Source organism: Myotis daubentonii, chromosome 8 (assembly GCF_963259705.1).
Source record: "Myotis daubentonii chromosome 8, mMyoDau2.1, whole genome shotgun sequence".
NCBI classification, from domain to species: Eukaryota; Metazoa; Chordata; class Mammalia; order Chiroptera; family Vespertilionidae; genus Myotis; species Myotis daubentonii.
In genome coordinates this window covers 18,548,338-18,564,881 of record NC_081847.1, presented here as the reverse complement: position 1 = coordinate 18,564,881, position 16,544 = coordinate 18,548,338, and the positions used below count along the sequence as shown (strand labels likewise).

Genomic DNA, 16,544 nt, shown 5'->3' with positions numbered 1-16,544 from the left:
TATTCTGCCCCATTAGCCTTGACTTAGTACTTTAAACCAAGCTGCCCCACTACACCCCCATGATCAGAAACCTCAGCATCCTTTGCCTGTTTGGGTGCAGATTGTTAGGAATCTCCTGCTTTTGTGTCTGCCCTTGCACCCCTCCCCATTCTAGTCTGGGTCTGCCAGCCCCCAACCCTTTGGCTTTGTCAGGGCATCTCCTCTTTGTGAGAACTTGCCTCCCTTGCCTTATGCTCTGGTTATTTGTTGCTGTGTAACATACTACCCCAGAACTTAGCGGCTTACAAATAACTCTTGTGTCTTCCTCACAATTTTGTGGGCAACTAGCAAGGGCTTGTCTCTGATCCATGTGGTGTTGGCTGCCCCGGAGGATCTGCTTCTAGGTTGGCCTCTGTGCATCTTATTCCTCCACCCTCTTCCTCATCTTATCCTCCAGGGCCTCACATTACTTAGGCGTCTACAGCCTGGTGGCCTCAGGGTAATGGCTTCTTCCTTCTTCCGGAGAGAGCATTCCAAGAACCCCGAGAAGGAAGTGCAAGCCCCAGGGCTGAGCCTGGAAAGTGGTGCAACATCTCTCCTCCCACAGGCTATTGGGCGGAGCAGTCTCGCAGCCCAGATTCAAAGGGAGGGATGTAGAGCCACCTTGAGATGAAAGAATGTCAAAGAATGTGGGGCCATCTTTAATCTTCTACAGCTCATAACTCTGGTGCTATCAAAGGATTTTTCTCATTCTCTGGCTCTTTTTCAAATAATTGCTTTAGGGCGGAAATAATCTAGTGCACAAAATCATCAGTTTTTCCCCTCTACTGCAGAATGAGCCAGAGGTTGAGGGTGCTTTATTGGACCCCCAGACTGACTGAGTGGGTCCAGGAAACTGGGTTCAGATGTGGCCCTTTGCAGCCCCCGAGGAATCTTCATCCTGTAATGGAGTGACCTGCGGAGATGACCACCAGGGACTCCGATCAAAATTTAGGAGTCTTTATTAAGCTGGCCAGCGACTATAGTTACAGCACCCTGCCGAAGCAGAGGCTGAACTGCAGCCCCCACCAGATGCAGAAGTAAGCTTTTATTCACAAAAACCACAAAATGGTTGGCTAAACACACACAAAGTTCGTCGCTCCATTTCTCAACACAGGTCACAGACTCATATCTTTGAAAGGCCACAGGTTACAGACTCATACCCCCGAAAGGTCACAGGCTCATACCTTTGAAAGGCCATAGGTTACAGACTCATACCTTAGAAAGGTTAGGCTCTTCACCCCTGGCTAAACCGTGACCTGCTTGTAAAAAAATGTTAAGAGGAAGCTGTGGTCTTTAGACCACTGAGTTGACAAAAACATATTATTTAGAACCCTCGGGTCTTGGGATAATTGTGCTGTCCTGGTTCTCAGGTACAGAGGAATTTGCTTTCTAAAACCAGTAAGATCACAATCAATGGGATAGTCACATTACAATTAATAAGGCATTCAATCGAATGGGATGATTTATACAATTCAGAAAATCAAAATAATTTTTCTATTGTTAAGTCAAACAGCAGGGTTGGAGTTAAACTGTAGTTTCTACCTGGGATGATTGCTAAAAATACTTCAGTCCTTCAGGAAAATGTTGAAAATGCTGTGTTCAGTGGGAGGCCTTAAACACTCTCAAATTTGATTGGTGGGCATGCATTGCTTGTATAGCTAGAAAAAATATTATGCCAAAGTGGAATAGTTAAAAAGAAGGATTTCTACTCTCAAGCTGCTTGTTCCAGCCCTGAGCTATTTGTAGTGCGCCCAGGAAGCATTCACCTGTCAGCTTTGTTCAGCAAATCAGAAGCTGTCATGGGATTAAAAAGCGCTGCCTGCATATTCTCTGTGGGTTCTGATCTATCATGAGCTTAAGAAATGTGCAAAGACATTTAAGGAGCGCAGCAGCTTTGTGGTTGTTCAGCTCTGTTCACTTTGTGGGGTGTCCATTATGTCCATGTCCCCTACAGGTTCATAATGCAGAGAGAAGGGGCCAGAAGGGGGGAGACAACATCGAGTTTTTGCTTCATGCTTAGTGTTAATTTTCGTGCATTTGTTTAATTCTCTACTCTTTTCACTACTTAAAACATTTTAGCAGCGTGAGTGAGCTTTCAGTGGAAGCCTGTTTTATATGCTTTAGCAAGGACTGTGGTTAATGTAAATTTAGGCAATCACAGTGTGGGATCACATCTGCATTGCTGGTAAACGGCAAGGCTGGCAGACTGCGGCACACGCTGATGTTGTCGTGCACAAGTTTGATTGCAGATATGCGACTGATTTTGGTGAAATCAATGAATATTTTCTGTCCTTTTATTCTCTTTAGTAATTTGCTTATCAACTTCCTTATCTATTTCTGCATATGTCTTTTTGGTCTTACACTTGAACTATGTTATTTCTGTGACGACAATTTATACCTCCCCTCTGCCTAAATGGCAAACTGTCCATTTTTGTTTTTTAATTCCAGCTTTTCATGATTTTTATAGTTGATTATTCAAGATAAACCGAATTTTACCAGTTCTCCTTTCCCACCTAAATAGGTGTCTATTGTCACTTTAGAAACAGTGAAAGTCAGTCTATTTGCTATTGGTTCACTTGTGCGTGGACTCGACCCTCAGGCTGGCTCACGTGGAGGCTCAACTTCCAACCCAGAGTGCAGTCTTCTGTACTTATCACAGGAAGCAGAATTCACCTCAGCAGGGTTTGGAGCCTGCCAGTGTCTCCCTGTGGATATACTGCTTGTGAAGTTTTTTGATCTTGTTCTGTTATTTTCTGATGGTGGCCACTGGGCTTATTTGGGCCTCTTCATGGGGCTGCTGGTGCAGGCCGATGTCAGATGCTGTTTTTGACTGGCTCTCTGAACCCTGTTTGGAGCTATCAGCATCCACAGCTTGTGGCTCCCTCTGCTGGAGTTGTGTGTGTTTGGAAAGGACCAAGCTGCACACCAATATCTGTTTTTCCTAGGCCCGGGTCCTAAGCAGATCAGACACAGACTCAAAGCACCCAGAGATCCACCTCTGCTTGCAGGCTGATTGTTCGTCTCAGTCCCTTAATGAGCCTCTGGCTGTAGACCTCTGTGGGGCAAAAACACTGCAGGGGGGGGGTGAGAGGGTTTCCAATGAGTGGGGCAACCCTCCTTCCCCCCAACCCAGTGCTGCGTGGATGGTGAACCATCTGTGTGAGGAAGATGGCCTCTGCAGCTTGGGGGAATGTCTCAGCACAGGAATCTAGGCTTCTCTCCTCCCAGCTCTCTCCCCAGAGCCACCAACCTCAGATTCTCCTCACACAGCTCTCATCTGCTGTGCCTCCCTCTGCCGGAGCCAAAGGTGAGTGGCTGCACATGACATTTTGTGTGTTGGCCCCTTTAAAAGGATGCCTGCATTTCTAGCTGTCTCTCCTTGCCAGACAGAAACCCCACTGCTTTTCACAGCCAGATGTCATGTGGGCACCTTTCCCAATTCTGGTGCTCTGGCCTGGGGAGCCTGGTTTGAGGTTTAGACCCCAGACTTCTCAGTGGGAACTGCCCTGCAGCTGAGATATCCCCATGGAACTTCAGCTGCTGCCCGTGGGAGCCCAGCCAGCCCTCTCGCGCCTCTGCACTTCCTGCCAGTCTTGATGTGGCATCCTCTTTATGTTCTTGGTTATAAGGGTTTCTCCAGTTAGTCTTCAGTTGGTTATTCAGGATGATTTTTCTACATTTTAGTTGTAATTCTAGTTTGGTCCTGGGAGAATGTCAGTGTAGCTTCCTTCCACTTAATCCACCACCATCTTGGAATCTCCTCCTAGCTATTCTCTCTCTCTATATATATACTTTTATTGATTTCAGAGAGGAAGGGAGAGGGAGAGATAGAAACATCAATGATGAGAGATAATCATTGATCGGCTGCCTCCTGCATGCCCCATACTAGGGATCACGCTCGCAACCTGGGCATGTATCCTGATTGGGAATTGAACTGTGATCTCTTGGTTCATAGGTTGATGCTAAACCACTGAGCCATGCCAGCCAGGCTTCCTTCTAGCGATTCTTAATTATTATTGTTATTTTTATTTAAAAATATGTTTTTATTTATTTCAGAGAGGAAGGGAGAGGAAGAGAGAGATAGAAACATCAATGATGAGAGAGAATCATTGGTCAGCTGCCTCCTGCACACCCCCTATTGGGGATCGAGCCCGCAACCATGGCATATGCCCTTGACTGGAATTGAACCTGGGGCCCTTCAGTCCGGCTAGGACTTAATTATTATTTTTATATGAATTTTTTTTTTTTTTTGCTTAAAGTATTACAAAGGGTATTACATATGTATCCATTTTATCCCCCCGCCCTAGACAGTCCCCTAGCCTCCCCTATCCCCCAGTGTCTTATGTCCATTGGTTATGCTTATATGCATGCATACAAGTCCTTTAGTTGATCTCTTACCCCCCTACCTCCTGCCCCCCAACCCTCCCCTGCCTTCCCGCTGCAGTTTGACAATCTGTTTGAGGCAGCTCTGCCTCTGTATATATGAATTTTAGACTCAGCTTGTCTAATTCCAGAAAATAATCTGTTACTTTTATTTGCATTGCATGAAATTTATAAATCCTAAATGCTGTGATCCATGAAGATAATCACCCTCTAGCACAGCGGTTCTCACCCTGTAGGTCGTGCCCCCTTTGGGGGTCGAGCGACCCTTTCACAGGGGTCGCCTAAGGCCATCGGAAAACACATATATAATTACATACTGTTTTTGTGATTAATCACTATGCTTTAATTATTTTCAATTTGTAACAGTGAAATTGGGGGTCACCACAACATGAGGAACTGAATTAAAGGGTCGTGGCATTAGGAAGGTTGAGAGCCACTGCTCTAGCACATTCCTTTATTCCCTCAGATCCCTTGACCATTTTTTGGTGTGTTGACGTTGCTTGGCAAAAGTCCAGCTCCGGTGAATGCCAGCCCTTGGACTACCATGTGCCCGTGTAGCTGAATGTGGCTGGAGAAAACATCCACTGTGTTGACTGATTTCTTGTTCATGACACTGACCTGCAGTGGGCCCAGAAATTGTGAAAAATTGACCTGTTCATTCATTCTTCTATTCTCCTATGTGACTGTTCTCTCTACCGAACCTCCATCCTTACCTTAGCTATTGACCTTATGTCACTTCGAAGCACTCAGAAGAGAACTCCCACTCTACCTGCCAGCATCTGCACCAGGACCTGGCTTTCCTTCTTGTCACACCAAATTCCTTGTGCTGGTACCTGCTCAGGGACATTCTTCCTGCCATCCTCCTCTTCTCCTAAGTTATTTCCTTCTCTCCTGGATCATTCCCACCAGCTTGCAAGCATGTTGTTAGTTCTCCCATCTCAGAGACAGTCTTTGTTATCCCCCCTTCCAGTTACCGCCCCATTTCTCTGTTTCACATTGCTAAAGACTCTCTAAAAGAGAGTTTGTATTCACTGTCTGTCTCTAATTCCCTTCCTTTTATTCTCTCCTAAATGCACTGCAATCAGCCTTTGTCCTCGTCCCACTACCATAACTGTCCTTGGTGAGGGCTCCATGCCCTCCACTTTACTAAATCAGTTCTCATCCTCAATTCAACTGCATGGCCTTTTCAAAGTTAAAAAAAGTGAGCTTTCCTTGATAGCCAAGTAAGTATTTCGTTTTTATTTTACTTTTCAATTACAGTTGACATACAATATAATATTAGTTTCAGGTGTACAACATAGTGATTAGACATTTATATACCTACAAAGCGATCACCTTGATAAGTCTAGTATCCAAATGACAACATGCATAGTTATTACAATATTACTGTCATTTTTTTTCTTGTAATAGGTTATTTTTAAATTTATTGTCTAAAGTTTTACATATGTCTCCTTTTTCCCTGATTGACCTCCCTCCCCCAGCCATTCCCACCCTGGGCAAGCCCCTACTGCCCCAGCATCTGTGTTCATTGGTTACGCTAATATGCATGCATACAAGTCCTTTGGTTGCTCTCTAGGAAAAAAAAAATTTCCGGGCATGAACAGTTGACATTTCAACAACAAAGTACTGGTTGAGAGAGGTTTCAAGGAGCTGGGATTCTACAATATTTTGAAGAAAAGTTGGTAACCTGCTTCACTAGAGATGGGAGACTTCTGGCTACTAAGTCAATATAAGAATGGCGTGGGATGACATTTCCTTCCGTAGAGTTTATTTTTATTTTCTTTCCTGTCTCCCATATCCCTCAGAAATGACACCATATAAAGCCCAGAGCAGTTAGCTTAGGCTCCAATCTTCCCCTTGGGTAAGAAAGAGTGGAGAGAAGGGACAGTCACTCCTGAGCCTCCGTGCTTTCCTCCTCCTCTCCTTGAAGTGGTTCTTCTGTATTCTCCTCTTCCTCCCCTTCCTTCTTCTCTGGTGGCTTCTCATTAAGCCTTTCCTGAAGGTGTCACTATCACTCCATCCCAGGTAGATATTTCAGAAGCAAGATAGCTGGCATCACCCTCCTGGCCAAGGATCTTCCTAAAGCCCCCATGTGAGAGGATTCGGGCTGTGAAGCAGACCATGTCCTGCTGTTCCAAAGTCATGATTGTGTGTACTCTGAAGTTGCCACTCTCATAGAGGTCTGTGATACCCATTGACCCTGGCAAGAACAGTCCTGCAGCCAGAATCTGCAAGCAACACCTATATGCCACATTTAAGGCCAAAAGCTGTCTGGTGGGGTTGTTCATCATGGCATAGTGCCCAAATAGGTCAAGGATCCAGGGTGTGAGGGGCTCAAAGCCAGGAAAACGAATCCTCAGGTCCTTCAGAAGTCTGATGAGAACTTTAACTGTGGACTGAGAAGTATTTTCTTCAAACCAGTGAGCATGTCAGATGACTGCTAAGGCACTCTGCAACACCTTGATGTCCAAAGGGAGTTCTGGATCCAGTTTTCGGGGATTGGGTGGCACTGTTGTAATGAGAATCTTCACTGTAGCATCAGAAGAACTGACCATTCATTGGTCAGCATGGTCAAAACTTCAGAAGGATCCTGTGCTCTTAGGCTTTTCACGACTTTGTTCCCGAGGGCAGCAACAGCTTCCAACGTTGGCAAAATCTTTAGGATTACCACCAGGCCAGCCACATTATGTCCTGTAGTCATTGTTCCCTTTTTATATGATCCATCCTGTTGCAATTCTTCAATTTGCACTTCAAATGTCCCTGGAGCCACAATCTAATTGTCAATCACATTGTTTATTTTTGTCAGCAGAGAAAGGATAGCGGCCTGTTCAGCAGAATTGGGAGGAAGGTCCTGATTTCTTTTCAGTAATGCCTCACTGGAGGAAGATTCATCAGGTGCTGACTTAACCCGAGGGAAGGCCATTTCACACAAATAGAAATCAAATGGGATATGTGGCACAAAGGGCCTGAACCCTCCTTCTGGGCATCCTCTGGAACCAAAGCGCCCGCCATGACCTCAGCCTCTGTTGCCCCTCATGGCGCCCTGAATCTTGAACAATGGAAGCCACACCAACCGCCCCTCTCCTCTGAGAAGCCGACCTGGATCTATTCTTGTTCATCAAATTCTGTTGATCATTATATGGCACATATGAGTGAGATCATGTGATATTTATCTTTCTCTGACTGGCTTATTTCGCTTCGCATAATGCTCTCCAGTTCCACCCATGCTGTTACAAATGGTAAAAGTTCCTTCTTTTTTATAGTGGTGTAGTATTCCATTGTGTAGATGTACCACAGTTTTCTAATCCACTCATCTGCTGATGGGCACTTAGGTTGTTTCCAAACCTTAGCTATTGTAAATTGTGCTGCTATAAACATAGGGGTGCATATATCCTTTCTGATTGGTATTTCTGGTTTCTTGGGATATAGTCCTAGAAGTGGGATTACTGGGTCAAATGGGAGTTCCATTTTTAATTTTTTGAGGAAACTCCATACTGTTTTCCACAGTGGCTGCACCAGTCTGCATTCCTACCAGCAGTGCACGAAGGTTCCTTTTTCTCTACATCCTCGCCAGCACTTGTCATTTGTTAATTTGTTGATGATAGCCATTCTGACAGGTGTGAGATGGTACCTCATTGTTGTTTTGATTTGCATCTCTCGGATGATTAGTTACTTTGAGTATGTTTTCATATGTCTCTCGGCCTTCAGTATGGCCTCTTTGGAAAAGTGTCTACTTAAGTCCTTTACCCATTTTTTGATTGGATCATTTATCTTCCTTTTGTTAAGTTGTATGAGTTCTCTGTAAATTTTGGAGATTAAACCCTTATCTGAAATAGCATTGGCAAATATGTTCTCCCATGCAGTGAGCTTTCTTGTTGTTTTGCTGATGGTTTCTTTTGCTGTGCAGAAGCTTTTTATTTTGATGTAGTCCCATTTATTTATTTTCTCCTTAGTCTCCATTGCCCTAGGAGCTGTGTCGGTAAAGATATTGCTACAACATATGTCTGCTATTTTGCTGCCTATGGAGTCTTGTAGGATTTTTATGGTTTCCCGTCTTACATTTAAGTTCTTTAGCCATTTTGAGTTTTTTTATTTTTTTATTTTTTTTAAATATATTTTTTATTGATTAAGATATTACATATGTGTCCTTGTCCCCACGTTACCCTCTACCCCCCCCGTCCCCCCCCCCCCCCCCCCCGCTCATGCCCTCACCCCCCCGTTGTCCGTGTCCATTGGTTAGGCCTATATGCTTGCATATAAGTCCTTTGGTTGATCTTTCCCCCTTACCCCGCCCCTCCCCTACCTTCCCTCCAAGGCCTGACAGTCCAATCAATGCCTCTCCGTCTCTGGATCAGTCCTTGTTCATCAGTTTATGTTGTTCATTATATTCCACAAATGAGTGAGATCCTGTGGTATTTATCCGCTCTCCAGTTCCATCCATGCTGTGGCAAATGGTAAGAGTTCCTTTTTCTTCTTCCTCTTCTTAAAGAATACCTTTCAGCATTTCATATAATGCTGGTTTGGTGGTGATGAACTCCTTTAGCTTTTTCTTATCTGTGAAGCTCTTTATCTGACCTTCTATTCTGAATGATAGCTTTGCTGGATAAAGTAATCTTGGTTGCAGGTTCTTGCTATTCATCACTTTGAATATTTCTTGCCACTCTCTTCTGGCCTGCATGGTTTCTGTTGAGAAATCAGCTGACAGTCGTATGGGTACTCCCTTGTAGGTAACTGACTGTCTTTCTCTTGCTGCTTTTAAGATTCTCTCTTTATCTTTTGCTCTTGACATTTTAATTATGATGTGTCTTGGTGTGGTCCTCTTTGGATTCCTTTTGTTTGGGGTTCTCTGCGCTTCCTGGACTTGTAAGTCCATTTCTTTCACCAGGTAGGGGAAGTTTTCTGTCATTATTTCTTCAAAAAGGTTTTCAATATCTTGCCCTCTCTCTCCTTCTGGTACCCCTATAATTCTGATGTTGGTACGCTTGAAGTTGTCCCAGAGGTTCCTTACACTGTCTTCATATTTTTGGAATCTCTTTTCTTTTTTCTTTTTCGGTTGGGTATTTTTTTGTTTCTTTGTATTTCAAATCTTTGACTTGATTCTTGGGATCCTCTTGTCTGCTGTTGGATCTCTGTAAATTATTCTTTATTTCAGTCAGTGTATGCTTAATTTCTAGTTGGTCCTTTTTCATGTCCTCCATGGTCTCACTATACTTATTGAGGGATTCATTAAATTTATCGGCGGTTTCCATAAAATTCTTGAAAAACCTTATAAATGTGGCCTTGAACTCTATATCCAGTCGTTTGCTTTCCTCCATTTCTGCCATCTGTGACCTGTTTCTTTGTCTCCGCATTTTGGCTGCTTCCCTGTGTTGATAGAGTGGCCCTGCGCGCCAGGTGTCCTGTAGGGCCCAGTGGCTCAGCCTCCCCAGTTACCTGAGGTGGACACTCTTGGTGCACTCTTGGTGCCTTGGTTGTTGTAGGATCACTGGGAGGAATTGACCTCCAGGCCAATTGGCTGTGAGAATCAGCTGTGTCTACAGTGGGAGAACTTCTGTGCTGAAGACACCCTTCTGGGGCAAGACTTGCTTCAGTGGGGCTTTGGTGCTCACTGAGTCTGCCTCTTGAGTGTGTCCCTTATGGATCTGAGGAGTTGCAATCTGGATGGTCCCCCTCTGACCACTGGGTACAGTGGCTCCTGGATCTAAGGAGGTGCTAATTCAGCCTCTGCCTGAGGCCACACAGCAGGAGCCACGAAGAGGCTCAGCTGTGAAGCAAAGCAAGCCGCTGCGGGGCCTTGGGCCTTCTCTTGGAAGTTCCGGGTCTGCCTGGCTCGGCTGCAGTTAGGTACATTCACATGCAAAAGCCTCTGCCGCAGCCTGGGTGGGGCAGGGTCTCAGGGAATCAAAGGGCGAAGCAAGCAGCTATGGCTGATTCTCCGCCCAGCCCTAAGGAGTCTCGCGTCTCAGTGTCCCGGTAAGGCCTGCAAGCACCTCTGAGGGAAAGCTGCTCTCAAGTTCGCCCGCTTCCCGACAGTCTAGCTTCTCCCCGTATGAGTCTTGGGTCCCCAGAGACTTCCCGGAACCGGAGTTCAGAGCAGTCGGGAGCTTGTGATTCAAAAAGACAGCCGCGTCCTCAGGTGCCACCCGCTTTCCGCGCGCGCGTGCGCGCGCGAGCCGCTGTACCTCTGCACTTCACCTCTGCAGCTCCTCTGGCTCTCAGTGTGCTTTTCTTTCCTTCTAGTTGTAGAATTTACACTCAGCCAGCCTTCCTGTTGTTCTGGATGATGTCCACTCTGTCCTTTGCGATATTTTTCAATTGTTGTGGGAGGTGGCAATTTCCCGGTGTTTATCTATGCTGCCATCTTAGTTTCTCCTTTGAGTTTGTTTTTGTGTACAGTGTAAGTTGGTGATCTAGTTTCATTTTTTTTTGCATGTATCTGGCCAAATTTCCCAGCACCATTTATTGAAGAGACTGTCTTGACTCCATTGTATGTTCTTGCCTCCTTTGTCAAATATTAATTGAGCATAATGGCTTGGATCTATTTCTGGGTTCTCAGTTCTGTTCCATTGGTCTGTATATCTGTTCTTGTGCCAGTACCAGGCAGTTTTGAGAACCGTGGCTTGGTAATATAGCTTGATATCTGGTATTGTGATCCCTCCAACTTTGTTCTTCTTTCTCAGGATTGCTGTGGCTATTCGGGGTCTTTTTTTATTTCAGATGAATTTTTGGAGAGTTTGTTCTAGATCTTTGAAATATGCTGTTGGTATTTTAATGGGGATTGCATTAAATCTATAGATTGCTTTGGTTAGTATGGACATTTTAATGATGTTGATTCTACCAGTCCATGAACATGGTATGTTCTTCCATTTGTTTATGTCTTACTCTATCTCTTTTTTCAATGTCCTGGAGGAAAATATATTTTTATTGACTTCAGAGAGGAAGGGAGAGGGAGAGAGATAGAAATATCAATGATGAGAGAGAATCATTGATCAGCTGCCTCCTGCACACCCCCTATTGGGGACTAAGCCTGCAACCTGAGCATGTGCCCTGACCAGTAATCAAACCCAGGACCCTTCAATCCTCAGGCTGATCCTCTGTCCACTGAGTCAAACTGACTAGGGCACAATATTACTGTAGTTTTTAAACAGGATGGAAAGTTGACTTTCTCTAGTGTTATTTTCTCTAAGTATTAACCTTGTGAATACATTTCCTAATCATGAGCCATGCTAATTCAACCTTCACCGATTACCACATAGTGTTCTTCTAATGTATAACTACAAGAATTTTTCCAAGTGTTCCTGTAGAATTTTTGCATCTGAATTCAAAGGAAAATTTGGCCTATACTTTTTAAAAAAATATATTTTATTTATTTTTCACAGAGAGGAAGGGAGAGAGATAGAGAATTAGAAACATCGATGAGAGAGAAACATCGATCAGCCGCCTCCTGCACATCTCCCTACTGGGGATGTGCCCGCAACCCAGGTACATGCCCTTGTCCGGAATCGAACCTGGGACCTTTCAGTCAGCAGGCTGATGCTCTATCCACTGAGCCAAACCGGTTTCGGTGGCCTATACTTTTTTTTTTTTTTATATTCATGTTCTATTTTAGTAATAGAGTAATACTAGCCTTGCAGAATGAAGTGGAAAACTTTAAATTGTTTTCTATTGTCTGGACTAATTTAAATACATGAGTTATCTGTTTCAATAGAACATATCAGAACAGCTCTTTGGGTGGCCTTTCTTGGTCACGGTGCTGGTCAGGTTTTCCAGCACCATTAGGTGTCTGCAGGGGTGCTCTGGGTGGCACTTGGAGGGGCTACTGTGGCTGCTCCAGTGGGCACTCCGGGCTGGTTCTCAGAGGGGCTACTACGGCTGTTGATCATTCATCATTTTAGTTGTAATTACAGTTCGAGGCTGGGAGGAGGTGAGTATAAATTCCAGCTATTCTGCCACCATCTTCTATCACCCCATCTTTGAAATCTTTAAAGTTGCTCCTGCTGTCTTTTATCCCCTGAGGCTCTGAACTAGGTCATAACCCTGCTGGAGAAGCACCTCCAAGTTCACTGTACTCTCAAAGTGAAGACTTATTCCCTAGTCTATGTCCCAAACTGTGTCCAAGAACATTGCCCAGCTCAGCACACCAGAGGCTCTGCAAGGTTAAGTGATGACAATAACATACTCCACTAATCTATATATATACACTATAAAACACTAATATGCAAATAGACCAAACAGCGGAACAACTGAACAACCAAACAACCAGTCGCTATGACATGCGCTGACCACCAGGGGGCATGCGCGGAACATGGCAGGCATTGGCAGCAAGTGGCAGAGTGCGGAACATGGTGGGTGTTGGCCGCGGCGGGGTGGTGGAGCAGGTGAGCATGGTGCCAGACCAAGGCGGGGTGCCAGTCACTGTCATTGGGGCAAGCTTCTGGTGGTTACTGAAAATTCTTTGCTCCTGTGTGCCGTGGTCCCACCAGATGCTCACACCCACTGCCGGCACTGGAATTGCTGCTCGCACTCACTGCTGATGCCCAGTGCTGGCCCCGATTGCCCCTCAGGGCTTCTTCACCTCCCTATGCTCCTGAGGGGCGATCAGGGCAGCAGCGGCCGCTTGCACCCACTGATGGCGCCAGTCCCACTTGTACCGGCTGCTGGTGCCGGCCCCAATTGCTCTGTGCCGTCAGCGGGTGCGAGCGGGGCCAGCACTGTCAGCGTGTAGGAGCGATGGTGGCAGTGGGAGTGGGACTGCCGGCAGACAGGGGACCGGGGGATGAGGTGGGAGGGGCTGGGCTGGGGCACGGAGGATGGATTGAGACCTGCCTCTGTGCCTACTGCAGCCTGGCGGCCCACAGTTCCTTTCAAGTTGCACGAATTCGTGCACTGAGCCCCTAGTAAAATACATAAGAAACTCATAATAAAATGCCATCAGCCTGGAGATGCACGGAATTTGAATGTAAACCCTCTTCTGTTAGCACAGTCGCAGGGAAAAGTTATAGGTCAAGTTTAAATTCTGTATCATATTCAAGTACAGAGGTGTTCCAGTCCAAAGAATTAAAGTCTGAAATCAAATCCTGATGAGGTCAGAAATTGCCCTCTCTGGTTTCTTACTCTGCTGATCTTGGCAAAGGGGTGTCCATGCCCGATGGAGTTAGCTGTGTCCCGCTGTTTCACACAGGAGTCCGTGTAGGTCCTTTAGGACCTCAGACACTGTATTGTCCCTGCACATGCTCACTTGCACCTCAGTGAGGGACCAGGTAGCCTCTGGTGCAGGTATCCCAGGCAGAATGACGGCAAGGACAGAGCCAAGACATCTGAGAAAAGCGGACAGTCAGAGAAAACCATGCCTTGAGCCCCTTCGTTGTGCATAAAGGGATGCACCCAATCCATGCTCAGAATTTCAGCTCAGATGAGAATTTAGCTTCACTATCATGTTAATGTGCCCGAGATGCTTGTGGCCCAGAGGAGGCATCTCTCTTGAGTGGACTGAACTGGACCACTGCAGAGCCAAGCAGAGACCACCCATAAGGGTGACGAGCCTGGGATGAAGCCCCAAGGGTCCTGGGACCACCTTTCCCTCCATGGCCCTGACTGTGGATGGAATTGGACAGTGGTTCTAATGCTGCCCACCTGGGCCTGGCCCTCGCTCTGAGAAATTTGGCTGTTAGGGGTCTAAAGGGCTTGAAGTATACCTTTCATCCAATGACTGAATATTTCCCCAGCCAAGTCACTTAGAAAGTGCCATTACTTGAGCTGCTGGTCTCTGCTGATTCCCAGAGCCCTTGCCTCTGCTTCTAAGGCCCCGGAGCTGTGTCGGCTGCTGTCTTGGACTCCTTACCCCAGTGGTGGTACCCTGCATTGGCTCAGCCCTCAAGGAGCACTGTGCCTCTGTTGAGGCAGCTCTGTGCTTGTGGACAGAACTGCCATGTGCCTGCAGCCTGACAGGGTCAGACTTCAGGGCTCTAGGCATGATGCAGGCCTGTGTGTGTAGACCAAACTCCTCCAGCTGCATGGCCCTCGCCTCACCATATGCTTATTTTGAGGTCCCAACTTCCACACATTTGCTTGATTTCTTGGTTACCAGCCTGTACACTGATGTTGGGGTCTCTATTAGTAACACTGTCTTCTTGCCTGCCCAAGCTCTGGATAGGTTAAAAGTAGAACAAAGGGCCGAAACCGGTTTGGCTCGGTGGATAGAGCGTCAGCCTGCGGACTGAAGGGTCCCAGGTTCGATTCCGGTCAAGGGCATGTACCTGGGTTGTGAGCACATCCCCAGTGGGGGATGTGCGGGAGGCAGCTGATCGATGTTTCTCTCTCATCGATGTTTCTAACTCTCTATCTCTCTCCCTTCCTCTCTGTAAAAAATCAATAAAATATAAAAAAAAAAAAAATTTAAAAAAAAAAAAAAAAAGTAGAACAAAGGGGAAGCCTGGGTGGCAGAGGGAGCTCAGAGGGAGCTGCCTTTGGCATGTGCTTAGATGGGCTGGCCCGAGGCTCAGTGTCCAGTACTGGTGTCCAGGTATGATCCCCAAGGATAGGTGAGCCCCAACCTGGTCACAGCCGTGCACAGGCTCTGGAGATCAAGAACATGGCCCTTTTTTCTCCCAGTTTTTCTCCATTGGCGTGCTTTTTCAGTGAGCTTTTTGCACCCCCCCCCTTCTCTTATTTGCCCGTCTACTACCATGGACATAGTAGGAGTGCTGGTCGTGTACTGTCCTGGCTATACCCCTCCCAAGATGACTGTCCTATCATCCCAGATCAAACTGGGCATGAGAGGCAGGGCAGGGTTTCTGTTCAAAGTGATGGGACATCAGCCTTTGTAAGTAAAAGGGGTGCCCTGGCTTGGGGTCGGGGCCTTGGGCAGCCATGCTGGAAGCCAGGATGCAGCAGGTTTGGCTCCAGGGGGGGTCTCCTGCTCGGAAGGTGGCACAAACGTGTCTGACATGTGCTTCTCCCCCGGCTCTGCACACAACCCCAGGACTTGTAGCTGACTTGATTATGTCACCATGGGAGCCCAGAGGTAGTTTTGTAGCTCTGAATGTCTTTTAAGATTATTTTAAACAAATGTTTTTATTTTCCCTGGCCAATATAGTTTTTGTTGGGGGCTTTACTCTTTGATCTGGACTGGAAAAAATGTTACCATTATTTTAAGACCTCTTAAAACCTACCTTTAGATTTATTGTCTGCACAAATGGAGATTCGGATAATAGCTTTGTTCTTAATGGGAGAGAAACAGGAAAAGAAAATAAATTTCTTGCTTTGGAATGATAAACACGGTGAAGCATATGCCGTATATCCTGGCAACAGGAATTCAAGGTCGGAAATAATTCCTTTCCTCCTGAGTCTGCTTCAGCTTCCCTGAGGAGTGCAGAGGCTGAAATTTGCTACTAATTGTAGCCATAATTTTAGCATGCAATTAAACACATGTTTCCTTCCCAGCTGATGTCTTTTTAGCTCTCTGACATGGATAAAACAAAAGCTCTGTAGATTTGAGCGGCCATTTTAACCCGCTAGGAGGTAGGAACTAGAGTAATCCTGCCTATAGCAATGCAGAACAGCATGGATGCTTTTAATACAGTTTCAGTATTTCTGTCTGTGCTCTGAAGGAGCCAACAGTTGCCATGTCTATTTTCCTAAGGCCCTCGATGAGGTTAAGGATCGTTTGAAGGAGTGATACTAGGTGTGGAGGAATCAGAGGTGAAGACTGAGGTTGTGGTGGTGGTGGCAGAGGCTCACAGAAGCCACCTCACGCTGTGGCAGGTCTGGTGTCTGAGGGACCCCAGGACCTGAGAGCAGAGCCACTCCAGGCTTCAGGCTGACCCGCCCTGGGCTGGTGTACCATTCACTGCTTTTCTCTCCCTTGGCCTCTCCAAGAGGGTCATTGGCACTGTACAGGATGCTCCCTGTGAAACAAGGGCTCCTTGCCCAGAGAGTGTGGTAACTAACAGAGTAAAGGAACTAAATAGGGTTTTCTACTTAAGGTGTCGTAAGAGCCTGTCACATGCTGCTGTACATCGTGATCCTAGAAGGAAGAGTTCAACAAGCGTGGTTTTGAGAACTATATGACCATGGCATTATTTATTTATTTATTTATTTGTTTGTTTGAGAGAGGAAGGGAGAGGGAGGGAGAGATAGAA

General features: G+C 46.1%; 1 protein-coding gene and 1 pseudogene across 3 annotated transcripts in view; one reads left to right on the top strand and one right to left on the bottom strand.

Annotated features, from left to right (window-relative positions):
- DTD1 (D-aminoacyl-tRNA deacylase 1) overlaps positions 1-16,544 on the top strand; it is a 164,876-nt gene that overhangs the window by 18,481 nt on the left and 129,851 nt on the right. The gene's annotated exons all lie outside the window — the stretch shown is intronic.
- On the bottom strand, positions 6,293-7,495 carry LOC132239312 (interleukin enhancer-binding factor 2-like; annotated as a pseudogene).